Source organism: Crotalus tigris, unplaced genomic scaffold (genome assembly GCF_016545835.1).
Source record: "Crotalus tigris isolate CLP2741 ecotype Arizona unplaced genomic scaffold, ASM1654583v1 scf7180000017686.862900, whole genome shotgun sequence".
Lineage (NCBI taxonomy): Eukaryota > Metazoa > Chordata > Lepidosauria > Squamata > Viperidae > Crotalus > Crotalus tigris.
This window is the reverse complement of record NW_024096566.1, coordinates 53491-72723: the sequence shown is the minus strand read 5'-3', so window position 1 is coordinate 72723 and position 19233 is coordinate 53491. Positions and strand designations below refer to the sequence as shown.

The following is a 19233-nucleotide window of genomic DNA, read 5'->3' as shown; positions in this document are numbered from 1 at the left end:
TTTAAACTATATCTCCGTTGTAGAGAATATAAGACGAGAATCATTATGCCCATGATCCAATAAAGATAAGGTCACTTTGGCAGATTCAGTAAATAGAAAAGCAAGCATTGTTTGTTATACAGTTCTTTTGTACTCCTGCTTGTTGTTTCCAGTTTCTGGTATCACTCTGAATGCATTCTGTTTAGGATAACAATCACTTAGATATGTTGTGATAATACACTGATGTTACATTTTTAGCATGACACTGGCTAGATGAATTAAGAATTTTAATGAATTTAACCGAAAACTGAAAGTTAACTTGCTCTTTTCTTTGGACAAATCATTTGATGGCCCTGCTTAACCCAATCAGTCACTTATTGATCAACTTTTGTTTTCTTTCAGCAGCATAACCTCATGCTAACTGGATCAGAGGTGACCAGTTTGAAATTATTGAAGAAGAAATTTCTTGATGTCGTATAAAACCTCATACCAGGCTTTCATGAGATTATAATACTTTTAACACAAGACTAATATAAAGGACTACAAAACTGTGAAATGTTTTGAGATCTCCATATCTCACTATCAACAAAATATTGCAGCAACGGCCTTGTTTATACAATAGCAGTGAGCTAGTAATCCAGTTTAACACTGATTGTTCAGGCAGAACCCAATTACATTAATGGGTCAAGAAATGCCATTTTTATCAAATCCTCATCCACTTTCTCTAGTTCATCTTACACCAGGAAAATATGAAGAAAACTTCATTGCATCATTGTCTACTAGTCCACTGGCCTGGCAGACACTGATTCTTTTTCCCAATTATACTCAATTGGTTATGAAGAAGGGACCACTGCATTGTGGAAAAAGGTGGGTGTAAATGATTGATGTAGTCATATAGGGTTAAACAAAATCTGCTTGGTTGTTTATGGAAGAATAGAATATTTCTCTGAAACGGATTGGCTGCAGCAGTCATGCACACCTACTCTGCCTCGCAGATCAATGGGGAATTGGATATGAAAAATACATTTCTATATTTTGTGTAATCATTAGCATTTTCAGGATTTTTCTTGTGAATATAAGTTAAGATTTAAGAAAGGTGCAGCTGTACTTCTATTGAGATAAATATATTTTCTTTTTATAGAAGGCTATTTTCTCTGTTTCCCAAATCATGTGTTTTAGTTAATATCAAACTAGGTGTCCTTCTTTCTTTACAACCTTTTGTTTTCTCAATGATGTAGTTCCATGAAACTAAAAACTCTTTAACCTCTTCCATTTAGAAGATGACACTTTGTCATAAAATGTTATCTGCCTGAATATCATAAGAATGGCATGGAAATGTAGTGATCTGAATGAAACCATTAGAGTTGCATATTTAGAGAAGGGAGATCTGCTTCCTCTATTTATAGCTCCAGAGAGCTCATAGATTCATGATTGTGCAAGGATTTAGGCAGAACAAGTCCTAACTTTGGTAGAATGACACTATTGCTTCAAGTAACCAATGCCGAGATTGCTGTAGCCTACAAGTAATGATCCTTAATGTGATACCTGGAATTTGATAGCTGAATGATGTGGTCATAAAGCAAAATGTAATGATGGCACCAATTTATGATGGCAGTTCTGATTGTGGTTCAGCAAATCATATATTCGTTAGGTATGATATTACATGACTGCAACTTGGGACTTCCTTGGGTTTTCCCACTGCCTGCTGAAATTGACAGATCACAAATAGTGATCAAGTGATCATGGGACACTGTGACTATCATAACTTTATGCTGCAGTGGTCACAATTTGAGACCAGCTACAACTCTTTTCATTCAATCTCTTTGTAACTTTGAATGAGCACTAACAAATGGTCACTAAATAAGGTCTAGCTGTACTTGATAATTTGTCACCCCAAATGATTCTTATGCTCTTAGCAGAAGTTGCCTTATTGTGGAAGAGTCAACTATCAATTTGTGTGATTTCAATAAGTAAAAAAGAGAGGCAGCACTTTCTTTCCTTTCAAATAATAAAACCTCAGAATCCAATTGGGAGCAAATAGATCAAGACCAGCCAGCATGATTCATTATTTATTTATTACATTATCATCCTGTCCTTTTTTAAAGGTCTTCAGTTAAACATACAAATCTTCTTCCTCTATGCTTCCCCCACTTTATTTTGCTACTTGGTCAGGCAGGACAGGCCAAGAGGCAGTGATTCCTCCAAGCTGACTCTGCGCGCTGCCAGGGTCACTCTCCTTAGGCCAGGGATCTTCAAATTTGGTCCTTTTATGACTTGTGGACTTCAACTCCCAGAATTTCTCAGCCAACATGCCTGGCTGAGGAACTCTGGGAGTTGAAGTCCACAAAAGAGCTAAGTTTAAGACCCCTGCCCTAGGCCAATGCAGGTGCTCCACAGGGAAAGCTGTGAGAAATATAAGAGGTAGCAGAGAAGAGCTGAAGAATTCAAAGTGCATCTTATTTATTTCACTTCTTGCCTGCCATAATTCAGAGGATCTCATGGCACGTTTCATATTAAAACCAAATAAAAATAAATGACAAATTAATTAAAAACAAAGAGTTTAAAACAAACAACAGAGAAAACAAGACATTTAAGGGATAAAAGTTATCTAGGACACAAAAGATATTCTGAGGTATTAATCCTTTTTGGAGAAATTTGGTTTCTATAACGATTTATACAATTTTCAGTTTGTTGATTTTATGTTAAAAGAGTAAGATGAAAAGATAATTCAGGAGTTAATCTTTAAATCTGTGATGTTTAATTTGTTTAGTAGACCATGTTTTAAACAGGAATAATTTTGTTTCCCTCATTTTATTGAGTGTTTCATTCATTATCCATTCTCAGCTCTCAGAATGGAGTGGTTAATCAAATACAGTAAATGTGATGTTTTATTTTTCTGGCATATGAATGATATGAAAATTCTGCAAACATGCTCATGCTGTAGCTTAATGTTTTTTAGCACACATATTAGATCAAACTGAAATTCAGTTTAAGATGAATTGCACATATTTATGTACTACTGGGCTTATTTATTATACTTCAGCTTTGGGGACTACAGAAAAAATATTTGCAGAAAACTTAACGTGAATACATGATTGCACTAAAGGACAGCAGTCATAAAAAAAATCCCTGCCTAAACCCCATTGATATTCATAAGAAGCTGGACAATATCCTGGTTCTCATGCATATCTCTACCAATTCAACAGAACCACACAATAGATTTTTCATAATGGATGTGCCCAAAGTGAAACCTACTTTTTAAAAAAAAAAATTTCACTGTACAAATTATAGTGCCTTTTTTTTTATTTAGATCCTACATTCCTTTTCCCAATTTCAATCTTACTAAAAGAAAAGTGTTTGAATAGATTCTTAAACTAAGATGACAATCTTTGAGTGATATGGGAACTCAAGTTCCTCCAGATATTGTTGTACTACCATTTTTAATAACCATAGAAAGTATGAGTAATGGCTAAAGTTTCTATAAATCAACAATGCTTTATTTCCACTTCTGAAATAAATGTAGAAGTTAATAGAAAGCTTTTAAAAGAACATTAAAAAAATTTATCTTCTAATATTTGCCACTAGTAGTCATGGCTGAAAAGCACCTGATCCATTTGCTATTCCTAGAAGTCATGCTAAGGAACAACCAGCATGAAATCATCTATCTTGAGTAATTAGAGGTTCCTTAAAGCAGGGCTTTTCAAGCGGTGGTACGTGTACCATCTGTGGTACGTGACCGTCCTAGAAAAGGGGAGGGGAGAGGAGGGAATGAGCCAAAGCGACCAAAGCCTGAGGGAGAGGTAGCTGCAACTGTAGGACTGTCTGGGCTCGGCAGAAGGAGTCAGCATTGGCGCTTCAGAAGCAGCTTGGAGCTGGAGATGAAGAAAAGGGGGGAAGAGAGGAGAGGCTATAAAAGGAGGTGGTTTGGGCGGGAAAGGGGAAAAAAGACAACAGGGAAATATTTAATCCCTTTAAACAAATGTAATTAGTTTTACCCCCTTTAATTAAGTCTGTCTATGGCTTTTAGAAAGTTTTCTTTGAAGGTAAACAGGCTTAATTTAAAGCTAAAGCTTTTCGCAATTGCCAGAGCCTTTCAGTCTCGGTTGCAACATTGTGACACATGACATGCCTGAGACAGCTTAAAGGAAAAAAACTTGGAGTTTATATGTTTATTTTTGAGCCTTTCTTGCTTTGCACTTGATTCATGTACCTTTAAGGGTGCAGTGAAGGGATTTTGGGGAGTGCATTCTTACTACATTGTGGAAAATGCTTAGAAGGGAGAGAGGAAGAAGGGCCATGAGGGCTGAGGAATTCTGGGAGCTGAAGTCCAGAAGTCTTAAAAGTGCCAAGTTTGAAGACCCCTGTGCTAGCTGGTATTGGTGCATATTAATAAACATGGATAAATTCATCATACATTTGTCAGTGTAAAGGGAAAGTGATTCAGCAAAGGAACAGCTACCGAAGAAATTAAAACTGGTGCTTTTTTCCTTTTTTTCCTACAGTTTGTAATATTTTATTAGATTATAGAATAAAATACAAAAATACAAAAGCAAATAGTAGAACACAGTAGGGAGGAAAAAGGGGGGAAAGTGAGGGGGAGAAGGGAAAAAGAACAGGCTTCTTCTGTTGCAGTAGAAGGAAGCATTAACATTGAACCTTAACTTTTTACTTTTCCATAATATTATAAACTAACCATTTCTATAACAACAAATGAATATAACCAGTAAAACCCAAAATCCCCCCCTTTTTTTAGTCATCAAGTTTTTGACATCTTGCTAAGCACTGGTGGTATTCAAATAGTGTCATGTCCTAAAAGTGGTACAATCTGTGAAAAGGTTGAAAAGCCCTGCCTTAAAGAAACAGTCCCCAACCTTTGTGGCTTGGCGAGGGTGGTAGAGGGCAATGGGCCTGCATGAGCAAGTTGAACTGTGCATGTGTGTGCACATATGCCAGCCCACTGCTCGCACAAGTCAACCTGTACACACATGCATACAGCCAGCCCACTGTTCTCACAGCCCAGTTCTGAATAGGACATAGCCTTGTACTCGGCTGTGGCCAGGAAGTTAGGGACCCCTGCCTTAAAGTATATAGTCCAGCCACAGAAGTGGAAAAAGAGAGGTACAGGTAGTCCCCGAGGTACGAGCCAAATAGAGCCTGTATATTAGACTCACAATCGTCAAATGAATCAGACTCAACATTTTAAAATCAGACTCATTAATTGAATCAAATGGGTCGTTAAATGAACAAAGATTTGACTTATTATTTCCTCCAATGGCTGTCTGAACTGAAAGACATTTCCAGCTGCTGCTGCAGGCTGTTTCAGGCCACCAATCAGCTGTTTCAGGTTTCAGGAACTATAGTACTGTAAACTGCCTCCCAAGCAGGCAGCAGGCTTTTTAAAAAAAAAAACGATTTGTTGCTAGGCAGTTCAAGCTTCTTCAGAGGGGAGGGGAGTTTACAGAGCTCTCCTATTGTAGTTGCCACTAAAGTAAGTAGCTTTAGCTTAAGTGTCTCCAGGCAGAGGGAGATGGTGGAGTTTACCGAACTATCAGCTTGCAATAGTAACTGAGATGGAAGCAACCTTGAGTTCATCTAGTCTAACCCACAGTTCTCACAAGAGAGGACAATACTGTACTGTATTTCTGATAAATGTTTATCCAGTGAGGGAACGCCCACAACTTCTGGAGGCAATTTAAATTTAAAACCTTTAAAAAGAAAAAAAAACCACTGCCCCCAATCAGCAAAAGCCCCTCTAGGCAAAATCCAAAATGGGGAGGGGGATTTCCTTCCAGTAAGCAGTCAGCAAAATCTCTGGTGGGTCTATGCTAGGGAGAGGAGGCAGGAGCAGCCATATGCTATAAATTTCAGGCAAATGAAAACAAACGATCTTGCAAAGTACTGTACTTACAAACACAATAGAAAGCAGAGCAGTTCCCAAAGTGATTACAAACAATACAGTACAGTACTTTTTATGTTTTGGAGTTTGCGGTATTGAAGCAAGATATATGTTGTAAAGTACTTCTTTATTCGTTCCTCAACTCAACTCACTACCAAGCAGACACGCAGGCCTTTTATAGTCTCCCCAAACCCAGGCAGTCCAGCCAATAGGGAAGAACCTTTTTTCACACCTTGCGCATGTGCACAAGCCCGGGACCGTTTGCAACAGCAGGCCCAGGACACAACACCCCTCTCCCCTGGATGAAACACGCCACAGAAGGCACAATAGCCCAATACAGGTGTCTTGGACAGGTTAAGTGTTAAACACAAGTTTCTTTTACTGTGCATAGGCAGAGCATTTTATACTAAATCATAATAATAACAAATAAACTTTTAACAAAATAATTACAACAACCACAGTGTGGAACATAATTCTTTGACTAGTAAAGTGGCCTTTGGACTGATAGTAACCTTACATAACCTTTAAGGTATTTAGGTGGCCCTTTGGCCCTTTGTGACCATCGCAGGTTCAGGGAGGGTGCCTGGCGTGACAGCTCACCTGCCAGTCTAGGCAGACCAGGACTTCTATTTAATGGTGCCTGGCCTACCTGCCCGTCTGGTGGGCTCGATAGACCAGGACTTTGATGCCTTATAATTCTAGGTGACCTACTCCACTGCTGACTGGCTGGAGCCTCCGAATCCAAGCCAGGTTTCCTCGGTGGGGTAGAAATCCCCAAGCCCAATGGTGGAGTGGAATTCTCCAAGTCCACAATGGACTTCTCTTGGGAACATTGTCCCTCAAGCCCGCAACCAGCATCGGAAGTGGCCTTCATTGCAGAAGTGCCCCAGTAGTCCCAGTCCCTTGTATATGTGGCCGAGGTGTCAGAGTCAGGAGCTGCCTCTATGGCAAACCCCCTCTCTTGTGGCTCCCTTTTTGGAGTGCTTGCTGTATTGTGTGGATACCCCCAATGAGACTCCCTGTCTGGAACAATACCTGATGTGCGGGATGACCCTCCCTTCCAGAGAATTCCTGTTCGGAGCACTTGCTGAACCTTGCGATGACCCCCGAACAGCCTCAGCGGCAGACTCAGCAGCTTGCGAAACACTTCTAGAACTGGGAAACTGTAAACCAGAATGCAGATTATAGTCCTCCTCCCCCCCCCAGAGCAGAACCAAGAGCGGAAACATTGTTGGACAACCGCCAGCACGGTTGGTCAATATGGCGCTGAATGACGCGTCCATCATCTAAGGCCACTTCGTACGAAAGTGGTCCTGAGACCTTACATACAACCTCACAGACCCAGAGATGTCCAGGACCATGTCCAAATGTTCCTTGCCCAGACCGGATCGCCCACCTGAAGTCTCTTAGGTGCCCGTGGCTGTGACACCTGTGAAGCCACCCGGTCTGGATGCAGTCTGTACAACTTTGTGATGAGGCAGCGACCCCAGCGGAGTTCAGCTGGGCTCTTTCCAGTGGCAGTGCATGGTGTGGTGCAGTGTGCAAGAAGAAAATCTGCTAACCTGGATGCCAGCTACCATGTGTGATTCTTTTGAGTGCATCTTTGGTGGTGCGTACCATCCGTTCAGATTGTCCATTGGTGGAAGGGTGGAAAGGAGCTGATGTTGCATGCCTGATCAGGTTGGCCTGTAGGAAAGCCTGAAACTCAAGAGAAGTAAATTGGGAGCCATTGTCAGAAACGAGGACATCAGGAAGTCCATGGGTAGTGAAGATTCCTCTCAACATCTGGATGGTTCTAGCAGTAGTAGTGGAGGAGACAGGTACAACCTCTAGCCCAGGGGTCGGCAACCTAAAATGGTGAAAGAGCCACTTGGACCCATTTCCCTCACAAAAAAACCTGGGAGCTGCAAAATGTGCGCATGCACATGCACGCGCATGAGCATGCATGTAACGGGACCTGATTCTGAATTGAGTGCACTGACCAAAAAGCGAGGTAAAAATATGGTAAATGAATGACACTTCCCTCCCCAACAATCACAGAGTGGTACTTCATCCCTTCTTGACAATCTTGACTAAGACGCGAGGGGTGGCACAAATGATTTTGATGAAATCATTTTCATGGGTATAGCCAGCGCAGAACATGGATAAAGGCCTGCCCAGGGAAGACTTACTGCAGGATGAGGTCAAGTGGGGTTTCGCCGCTTCACTTTGGCAACAGCACGAGATGAAAACTCCGCTGTGATTTGTGTTCCCCCATAACTGTGGAGATAATGCCCCGCCTCTTCTCTCCCATGGAATCGCCCTCACTCACTTCACCCAATCAATGGTCCCTGTGCGACCCTTCCCACAAAAGAGCCGGTTAACAGCCAAGCGCGAGGGATCTTCCATCCATAGGATGCTTAGGGGGCTTTGTTAACGGTTTTAAATGTTTTAAATTTAACCGACTTTTAGGGGAATTCTCAGCTTCTTAAGGAGCTGATCCTGGGCAGCAGTTATGTGTGGCTTAAACAGCACAACTGACTTGAAGCCCCAGCATCGGCTTGTAATGTTGCCAACAACGGAATCCCTCATTTGCTCAGTGGTTTCAGTGAGGGTTGAGGGGCAATGTTATGCATACCACGCGGGGGAAGTCTCGCTGATTTCACAGAGTCTGATTTCTTGGTGTGAATATTTAAAACTCCTCAATGCCTGTGATTTGAATTCTGCCTCAACAGAGGCTTGCAAACTCGGCTCCTGCCAGGGAAGCATCACCTTTTGGGACAGGCTCTGAGCAATTGCATGCTTCAGGGAAGGAGCTTCCCTGGCAGGAGCCGAGTTTGCAAGCCTCGTTGGCAAGCTGAGAAAACCGAAGGTCCGGAGGCTTCCCTCCTGCTTTCAGGATTTTTCTCGCCTGCCTGCCTGGGTGGAGAGCCGGTGCCTCCCCTTCTCCTGCGTCCGGGGAAAGAGGGCCAGCCCCGAGCCTGTCCTGGAGGACTTTTTAGTCCCCGAATACCCCCACCCCTCCCCCGTCAGCCTAGGTCCAGGCACTGCTTAGGAGGGAATCCTCTGGACCTTTAGTTTTCCCAGTTTGCCAATGAGACTTGCAAACTTGGCTCCTGCCAGGGAAGCAGCACCTTTTGGGATGGGCTCTGAGCAATTGCATGCTTCGGGAAAGGAGCACGGAGGCCTTCAAGCAGGCAGGCAGGCAGGCAGGCAGGCAGACGCTGGGAAGCATGAACTAAGCGGCGATCAAAACCTCGAAACCTTTTGCGTTCATTTGCAAAGAAGCAGTGAAAGCCGGTCCAGCTGATCGTCAGGGTGTGGAACTGGGCTGCGGACGCCAGGCCTTGCTCACCGGCAACACTGGAGCCTCCCACACCAACCAGTAGGTCTTCCGTGCTGCTCTGCTTGGGCCGCCGGCTTCTTGCTAAAGGGCTGTCTCCCTCTGGAGCTGTCTTTCTCCCCCTCTCCCGTCTATGTCGAGCCCATGACAAACAGCGTCCCACAAACCAAAGAAGTTGAACCAATCAATTCAAACTTCTTTCGTGAGAAGTTTGAATTGATTGGTTCAACTTTTTTAGTCCTGTTTTTTTGGCACTGCACGTGGCTGGGAGCCGCAGGAGACAGCTGAAAGAGCTGCATGCGGCTCCGGAGCCATGGGTTGATGACCCGTGCTCTAGCCACTTGGAATGGCTATCCACCAGGATAAGGAAGAATTGCCCCTGAAAGGGCCCTGCATAATCTAAATGTACCCTTGACCAAGGAGTTTGTGTCTCCTCCCACCTGTATATAGGGGCCTGAGGCATTTCAGGATGTGACAATTGACACACCTGGCACCCGTGCACCTGGGCTTTGACAGCTTTATCGAGCCCAAGCCACCAAAGATGACTGTGTGCAAGCGCTTTCATGTGCACAATGCCCGGATGTCCCTCATGCAGAGAGAACAAGACTCTAGACCTCAGTGAGGCTGGGATAATTATTCTACTACCCCATAACAGGCACCCATTAAATATAGACATTTTGTGACTCCTTTGCCAGAAGCTTTGAAATGCAGCATCTGGACACGTGTCAGGCTATCCTGATAACACCCATGGCAGCACGCATGTGATCAGTGACAGTTTCTGCAGCCACGTCCCTATCATTGAGGGGAGATTCAGGTATTTCCTGAATAGAGAGAATATTAATGGCAGGGGCAGGATCTGCCTCTATTTGAGTGAGAGATAGCCTACTGAGGCCATCTGCATGGCCCATTTCTTTCCCAGGTTTGTGAATGAGCGTGTAGTCATATGCTGACAGGAAAATGAACAACCTCAGCATATGTGGGGATATGATATGTGGGGTTTGTTTGGTCGTTGTAAACAACCCCAGCAAAGGCTTGTGGTCTGTATAGACCGTGAAGTGGCAGCCATATAAGAAATCATAGAATTTCTTTATGCCAGCTACTATGGCCAAGGCTTCTCTGTCAATCTGAGCGTAATTCCGCTCTGCAGATGACAGAGTCCTTGAGTAGTAAGCCACAGGGACTTGTGTCCCATCAGCCTTCAGATGACTGAGTACTGCACCCACCCCATAAAGGGATGCATCACAAGCGATGCACACAGGCAGTTGCTTGTTAAAATGTGCTAATATCACATTTGATGAGAGCAAGGCCTTGACTTCTTTAAAACTCCTGTCATGGACCATAGTCCACTGCCATGGAGCTTGCTTATCTAACGGCTCAGACACTGCAGCCTTATGGGGAAGAAAAGCATGATAGAAGTTAAGAAGTCGAAAGAAAGCCTGAAGCTCGCTTTTAGACTTGGGACTTGGGGCCTCCTGAATGGCCTTCAGTTTGGATTCTGCAGGGTGGATGCCTTGAGCATCTATTTTAAAGCCTAAAAATTCTGTGGAAGTAACACCAATTTTGCATTTGACTTTTTTTAATTTGAGGCCCGCTTGGCGGAACCTCAGCAACACAGCCCATAACTTCTCAGCCAAATTCTGTGATGACTTCCCTGCGATGAGGACATCATCGAAGTAGGGGCAACCCCCCCGAATACCCCTGAGTGTGTGCTCCATGACACTCTGAAGTATGCCAGGAGCAAATTGTAACCTTTCTACCTTAAAAGCACTCCTACGGGTCACTATTGTTTGGGCCTCAGCAGTTGCCTCATCAACAGGTAGCTGTTGATAGGCCTGTGCTAAATCAAGCTTTGCAAACAGCTTTTCCCCTTTGAGGGAGGCCAGAATATGACTCATTACTGGTACAGGATATGCATGCTGTTGCAAAGCTGTATTCAAAGTACATTTATAGTCCGCGCAAATTCAGACTTCCCCATTGGCCTTTAAAGGTGTTACAATGGGGGTTTCCCATGGACTTGAGTCCATAGGTTCCAAGATGCCCTGCTGGAGCAGCTTGTCCAGCTCAGCATCAATCTTGCACTTGAAGGCGAAGGGCACCCTCCTAGATTTAATCCTAACTGGTGTGATGTTTGGATCTAACCGTAGGGCAATGGGAGGCCCCTTGTATGAACCAAGCTCTGAACTAAACACATCCACAAACTCTCTGCAGACTTCTGCAATTCCTGGAGTTTGCAGGCTGTGTAGGCCAGTTACCTGGATTCCCAGGGCCTCGAACCAATTGAGTCCAATTAGACTCATACGATCACCCCCAACAACCACCACATCTAATAGGCCTTGGAAAGCTGCACTTTGAGCGTGGCTTCTCTAATTACATTAACCCTTGAATTTTGAAAGTCAGTAAGAATTAAGTTCGATGGCCTGAGTTTGACTCGAAGGCCACTACTACTGCAAATCCTTTTAAAGGTATTGTGTGAAACGATCGATAGAGCGGACCCGATATCCAGCTCCATCGATAAGGGAACCCCCTATAACTTCACATCAATGCAAAGTTTCTTTTTAAGGGGCTTGTGTGTCCCCGTCCACAAAATGTTTCTACGCGACGTGCAGAAACCCATGCTGTGTTGGCTGGGGACCCTGCTACCTTTCTGAAGGAATTCTTCCCGAGGTTGCACCTGCTGGCGATCGAAACAAATGGTGGCAATGTGACTTTGCTTATCACATGCCCGGCAGATGGCAGAGCGGAACCAGCAGTCCGTGTGCTTGTGACATCCTCCACAACCAAGACACTGAAGGGCTGCTGGGGCCTTGTCTGGTTTCTCTTGCAGCCTTCTTACTGAAGGCTGGTGAAGTCTGTCCACCTCCTCTTCAGGATCCAGGTCTGGAACTTCTTGAGCGATCTCTTTATGGACGGTCGTGACCGCTGAAGCATTTCTGGTGAGCCGCAAGGCCTTCACAGCCTGCTGTTTCTTCAGCTGCAACTTCGCACAAGACATCTTGGAAAGTGACTTCAGCTCTAGCAAAGATTTTTTGTTACAGCTCTCTGCTCCTCAGGCTGCAGATGAAGCAGTCTCGTAAGAATTCTTCCAGGTCCTTGAATTCACAAGGCCTGGCAGCTTGTCTCAAGGCAGAGATGAATTCTGCAGCAGACTCACCCAGCTTCTGGTCCCTCTGCTCACCCAGCTTCTGGTCCCTCTGCTCATGCAATTACAGACAGTTTGGGATGGAAGTGATCCTTCAGCATGTTTTTTAAGTCTGTGTAGGTGACAGACTCCAGCGGTGCAGGGGCTACCAGGTTTTCGGCCATGTCGAAGGTGTCCTGACTGCAGATGCACAGCAGAGTTGCCACTTTCAGGCCGTCTTCCCAGACCTGGTTAACCCTTAGGTAATTTTCTACCTGGGCCACATAGGAGTTCCAGCGCTCCGGGTGAGAAATGTCAAATTCCAACAAGCATCCAACCTTTGACATCTTCAGCTTCAGAATGCTTCGCTGCAAGCCTTCATTGGGGAAAGGGCCCATTTGCCAAGCTCACCTCCAGCAATGCAGTACTGCCAGGTGAGTGCAGAGCTGGACACCGACTTCCCAGGTTTCAGGCTCTTCAGATGAGGCTTACCCTCTTCTTCTTGTTTTCTTCTTTGCAGCAATCCCACCTTCGTCACCACTTTTATGTTTTGGAGTTCACGGCATTGAAGCAAGACACATGTTGTAAACAAGTATTTCTTTATTCGTTCCTCAACTCAACTCACTACCAAGCAGGCACGCAGGCCTTTTATAGTCTCCCCAAACCCAGGCAGTCCAGCCAATAGGGAAAAACCTTTTTTCACACCTTGCGCATGTGCACAAGTCCGGCACCAGCCAGTCTGGTCCCGGGCAGCTTTTAGGGTGCCCGGAACCGTTTGCAACATTTCTGGGCCTGCTGAATTGCTTCAGCAGGTCCAGGACACAACAGTACTATAGAGCAGGCATGTCAAACTTGCGACATCATGTGACATTGCGCGACGTATCATGACTTTTTCCCCATTGCCGGCAATGGGATGGGCATGGTTTTGGCATGCCACATCTGGACTGCGGCCAGCAGTTTGACATGCCTACTATAGAGTAACAAAAAATAATATTTTAAAATACTTACAGAAGTAATTCTAGCTCTCTACTGTAGACCTCAAGCTCAGCAAGCAGCAGATCTTCCATGTAGCTCTGGGAAAACAAAAACAAATGGTCGGTGCTGGCTACAAAAATCGCCCGATATTGTTTGGCCATGTGACCAGACACACACACACACAAAATCCACTTCCAGCTTCTTGTAGTCCTGAACCATCCCAAGCAAGTCACAGAGTTAAAATAGCCACCACAGCAGCTGAGACATATGGCTACAGAAACCTGTTTTTGGTCACAAGTTTGAATTTGTAATGTAAGTACTTTTTCTGAATAACCTTGTTTTTGTGAAATCTCACTAAATAAACACTCGTATCTGGGGGATTACCTTTGTGTAGATTGAGAAAATGGGTTTGGTAAAAACAACTGGACTTTAAGAAGTATGGCTAGCCTAGTTCAAACATATATGGATTTTAAAAAACCACAACAAAAAAATGCAAAAAAACCCAAACCCCAAACCCCAAAACAAGCCCACCATCAACATCTATGTGCAACTTCCCATTGAATATGTATACATTAATCGATAAATGGGATTAAAAGATTCAGAAAACAATATATTTTAGGCTTTGAAGATACTTCTCTGATATTAGCTCAAAAATCCTTAACATCCTATTCCAATCCTATTAACAAAATTAGTATTATTTCCTGCATAGCAGATGAAGAATCATGACAAAAATGGCTTGCTTGAGGTGACTGTGTAGTTGATATGTGATTGTAAATATGCAGTTGATTCAGATAATTGCTCAATTAGTAATTTCTCTCTTGCAATAGCAATAGCACTTAGACATATATGCTGCTTCACAATGCTTTAGTCCTCTCTAAGCAGTTCACAGAATCAGCATATTGCCCCCAACAATCTGGGTCCTTATTTTACCAACCTCAGAAAGATGGAAGGATGAGTTAATCTTAAACCAGTGAGAATTGAACTGCTGGCAGTCAGCAAAAATAGCCTGCACTACTGCTTTCTAACTACTGCACTACCACGGCTCTCTAGATATGAGATTGCTGAGAAAAGCCTTATAGGGTCTAGTAACTTAGTTTTAAATGTATCAGTACCGAGAAATCATTGTGAGTGAGTCAGCTGCATAAAGCCACTGGTCTTTGATATCCAACAGTTTGATCTTTTCAAAATGAACAAACAGTCATAAGCATATATTTTCTTTGGCTATGATACTTATGAATTGTTTATGTTGAGCTGTCAAGTGGAGTTCTTGATGAGGTTGTAATTTCTCATCAGGTGCTCTTAACTGGCAACTCAGTCCTTATGCAAATAATCTTTTACCCATATTGAAAACAACCTGCTCAGAAAATCTTTATTTTTGTTAACGTCCGTCAGTCTGAATATGGTAACATTCCTGATGCAATTTCTTTTCACCTTAGATATAAAGCACTTGAATATGATGAATAAATATTTAATCTTATTTATACCACTCTGCCCATGAGGCAAAAAACATAGTATAATAGAATTAAAATGAAGCTTTGAAAAAGATCTTAGGGAAAAGGGACATTATATAAGTTTTTTAAAAATTTAGTCAGAAATTAGGGTTGCTAGCAGTAAATTGGTAGCTCGTACAGATCTGCTTTTTAACTAAAATTAAAGAAACGAAAGCTGTTAGTAGCATCTGGTCAACCTTGTCTGGGGTTACTAAGCAGGACTTGGAGGGCAGAATACCAGTGCTGTAGGCTACACTGAAAGTAGGAGCATCCCATAAGGCAGTAATAGCAAAATGCATCTATATCATTGCCAAAAAAATGACATGGGCACATCCATAGAGCCACCAGCTTCAAGTCAAGGGTTTTGTTTTTAGAGAACTGAAGATTATCATAAATGTCTGAAAAACCACTTTGCCAGGATTTTCCTGATCCTGCACAAATTACAAAGATGTTATAAATATGCCATGCATATTCTTCTGAAATTTTAAGTCAAAATGTAAATATTTTAAATAGAGGATTGGGTTTTAATGCTTTAAAATATATCCTTGTTTATTTTTTCTCTCATTACATTCCAAATGTTCACGAGACAAATATGGATTGCTAACATTTATAAATGATAATATTTTAAAAGCAATTTTAAAAAAACCCAAAACTTGAGAAGTTCTGATATTTTGTAGTAATAAGTTAATTTGGTGCAGGAATTCCAATGTTCTGCATGTGAATCCCACAGTAAGACAGGTGAGCAAAGGAGACTCGTGCTTCCTTATCTTGGAATTCCTATCTGGGTCTTAACAATATTTTTTTCCAGACTGTCTTAATCCTTTTTTGGATATAGGATTCTAAAGTATTCTAAAAATAGAACATTTTAGTTCTGTTTGCCTAGTATTGCTTCACAACAATTTATATGTCATATTTATGTATAGGTATTATAGCGTGATCTCTTGATTGAAAGAATAATATTAAATCAGATGGCCTGTTTATCCCAATATAAATCATTAATAAAACATTGTATCTTAAAATCACACAAAATCCTTGATGGGAACAGATATGACACTTGGTTATTTGCCCATATGATGAGTGTAAATCAGGCCACTGCAATTTGTTCAATGAGCAAGTGAACACACAGCTTTGCTTTGCACAATATACGAAGTAGCCACTGACTGGTAATATGTGAAACTAAACAATATATTTTGTAAGCCCATATGAAGTGCATAAATCAGGCCACTGCAATTTGTTCAACAAGCCATAGCAAAAATGCATCTTTGCTTTGCACAATATATGAACCAGTTGCTGGCTGGCAATGCAGATTTTTATAACTTTGCCTGAAGGTGACAAAGACTGAATATATGATCTTCTATATGGAAAGCATTGAGTTTTGCCACTGTTCCATTCTTCTTTATACTTCATTGCTTGAAGTTGAATTGTTCTTCAGAAGAAGTGTCCCTATATCTGCTCCGTCATATTCCTACATTTAGGCATCTCCTGGTAGCCCTGATATACTTTTAAGAAACTACTTTGATACTATATTTGATACGCTTTTGATTATCAGCCTGAGTGACTCAATGTGATACAATGACTTCAAGTCACGCAGGGAGAAACTGTGTGAATAGAGAAGAAAATTCTCACTGTTCCTCTTTTTCTTCAAATCTATCTTGCAAAATGCTTAGAGGTAATGTTTTCTCCCTAACTTTTCAAGCAGGCATCTGCTTTCATAAACCAGATATGACAAACACAAAGCCTGCGGGCCAGAAGCAGCCCGTGAAGTGGTTTCATGTGGCCCGCAAAGCCATCCTGGAAACAGTGAGGGAACGGCCCCCGCTGCCTTGGCCCTGGCCCAGGCCAGCTGGGAGCCAATGTACAATTTTGTGGTGGCCATCTATGCTGAAATGCATTCAGTCTTAGCTCCACAAAGCCGTCTGGAAACAGTGAGGAACCAGCCCTTGCCACATTGGCCCCACCCCCTGGGTGCATGCTGGGGAGGTGTCACCTTTGTGGGGAATGAAGAAATGCACCATTGCCTGGAAGTGGCCAGCAAATGGCCTTCGCCTACTTCACATATCCAGTTTGATGGGCTCCGGGGGAGGGGTTTCGGCAGGCAGTGGGGTGTTCTCCTCACACCGCCGAGAAGCTGAGCTGGGCAGCGTGAATTCAAAAAGAAGTGTGAGGCCGCCCAGCCCCCAGCCTACCCAGTTTCAGCAGGCAGCAAGGTACAAAGCAGATGAGCTTCGCACCACCCAGCTCAACCTCTCAGAGCTGTGAGGAAAGCGACCCATTGCCTGCCAAAACTGGGCAGGCTGGGGGCTGGGCATCGTTGTACTTCTTTTCAGATTCACACCACCTGGCTCAGCCTCTCGGCGCTGTGAGGAGAGCGCCTCCCTGCCTGCCGAGACCGGGCAGGCTGGGGGCTGGGCGGTGTCATGCTGGTAATGTTGACTCTCATGCTGCTCATGGCATCCCCTTCCCCAGAGCCCACCAAGCCAGATATGTGAAGTAAGTGAGGGCCATGTGCTGGACACTTCCAGGCGATAGTGCATTTCTTCGTTCCTCACGAAGGGTGACACCTCCCTAGCTGCATTTCTTGCCTGTTTTTCTCCCTCATCTCAAATATTTCCCCACCACTCTGTACTTAGGAAGGAAGGAAAGAAGGAGAGAGAGGGTCTGAGGGAAATCCTGCCTAATTCCTACCCTGCTGCCCTTTCACCATCCCCTTGCCCCTTCCTCCTGGTCTATCCTGGGGGCCTCTCATCCTATTGCTAAGGAAGCTTTGTATATAAAGCTGGGTCTCCTCCCATGGAGAGGGAATGGGTCTCCCTCTGACTTTGCCCTCGTACCCATCATGAGCAACCTGGCTAAGGAGAGCAAGCACATCAGCAGCAGCCTTGAGGAGGAGGTAAGTTCAGCTGGGCACCCCCTTCGGGAAGTGGGGCTGGGCTTGGTGCCACAGGTGCTCGAGGACCAGGCTGGGCATTTGACCTCTGCTGCCCAGGGCTCCGGGCAGCCCGCACCACCATCCAGCCCCCCCCACATGGCCTAAGAGAAACAGTGAGGCTCCTCCAGTGGACCATGCCTTGGCACTTGCCTTGGTCCCATCCCTTTGCCAGAGACCCTCAGATCTATCCCAGTCCTGCCCAGGTCCCCACAGGTACCCTTGATGTGAACAATGTAGAGCTGGGCATGCCCACCCAGTAGGCTACACCCACCCTGGCCACACCCATCTGGCCTCCTGAGGGAACCCGCAATGCTGATGTGGCCCTCAATGAAATTGAGTTTGACACCCCTGTCATAAACCCCTGTCAGAAAAAAGGGTATGTAACTTAATAGATGTTAGCCAGTCTATGATGAAACCTGAAGCATTAAAGACAGTTGCATTTCATTACATTTATATGTTGTTGTTTTTTAACTATTTAGCTGTGTCTGACTCTTTTATCAACAAATGCTCTCCCATCAAGCACAGCTTCTTTCCATTATTGGATGTTTATCGTGATAATTTTTTATGTTATCAAGCCAACGTATTCTTTGTTTGCTCCTTCTATTAACCATTCCTAGCATCATTGCCTTCTCCAATGAAGTTGCAGGCATGACATGGCCAAAGTTAATCAGATATCTTGTGATTTTAGGTTCTAGTGATGTGTCTTGTTTTATATGATTTAACACTGTTAGTAGGTCTGGCTGTTACATGGTATATGCAATAATTTACTCCAGTACCACAGTTCAAAGGTGTCAATTCTTCTTCAATCAACCATTCTTAGTATCCACTCTCACATCCATATGTCATTATAAGGAAGGCTATTGTTCTAATGAGCCTGTTTTTTATATTTATGTCAATAATCTCTACAGCCATATACCAGACTGATGAATCACAAAAGAGGAAAATTTCAGTTCCAGCTCTTGTAATATTAATATAAAAATCAATTTCTTTATAAAATCTACTATATTTCATAATAACATGCTGTCATGATTAAATCTATTGAGAATGAATTTTTTTGCACAAATATGAGTTTTTAACTCATGTAATCACTCTGTAAAAATGGAAACATCTGTTTCATAAAATACATTAACATAACATATGAATGTGACCTTAAAGACAAAGCACTGCCATACTAGGACTACAGATTGATAATATTAGATTTTAGAAGGACTTCCTTTAGAGCAAGGGTGTCAAACTGCCAGCCCGTGGGCTGGATGCATCATAGCGAAACCGCGCCCATCCGATTGCCCGCAATGGCAAAAAGTCAAGATACGTCACAACACATCATGTAATGTTGCGAGTTTGATAACCCTGCTTTAGAGGGCTAGACTGCATTAATTCAACTGTGACTTGTACTAGTACTTCTCTTATCACTACCTGGTAAGTATTTTAAATTTGACAATTGCTTCTCTGTGTCTAACAATGCTATTAGAATGGTATACTTAGTTCACTATCTTTTAAAGGGTGAGATGCTATGTTATAATA

General features: G+C 43.3%; 1 protein-coding gene across 2 annotated transcripts in view; it reads left to right on the top strand.

Moving 5' to 3' along the window:
- Positions 1-2788, top strand: part of PTTG1IP2 (PTTG1IP family member 2) — a 35983-nt gene extending 33195 nt beyond the window's left edge. The window contains exon 8 of one of the 2 annotated variants that reach the window (XM_039337796.1): positions 385-2788. The gene's annotated coding sequence lies outside the window, so the exon portion shown is untranslated. Of the gene's footprint in view, positions 1-381 lie in introns of both variants that reach the window. The other variant, XM_039337795.1, reaches the window with a different exon arrangement.
- Positions 2789-19233: the final 16445 nt, after the last annotated feature.